Here is a 223-nt window from a genome sequence, read left to right on the forward strand (position 1 = left end):
CCACACCACCACACCATCCCCCCTAAAAAAAAATGTACAATTCAACCACTAGGTAAAATATATAATCTTAGTTTAGAGAATATTACTATATTTACTTTTTTAGACATATATTTTTCTGCTTATGAGATTAGTTCACTCAAAAACGTTTTCATCATTATTCATCATCATAATGCACTTTTTGCACTTTTTGCACTTTTTTTTTTTTTTAAACTTGAAAGTCCTC

The sequence above is a fragment of the Sinocyclocheilus anshuiensis genome, unplaced genomic scaffold (genome assembly GCF_001515605.1).
Source record: "Sinocyclocheilus anshuiensis isolate Anshui unplaced genomic scaffold, SAMN03320099.WGS_v1.1 scaffold5469, whole genome shotgun sequence".
In the NCBI taxonomy this organism is placed as follows: Eukaryota; Metazoa; Chordata; class Actinopteri; order Cypriniformes; family Cyprinidae; genus Sinocyclocheilus; species Sinocyclocheilus anshuiensis.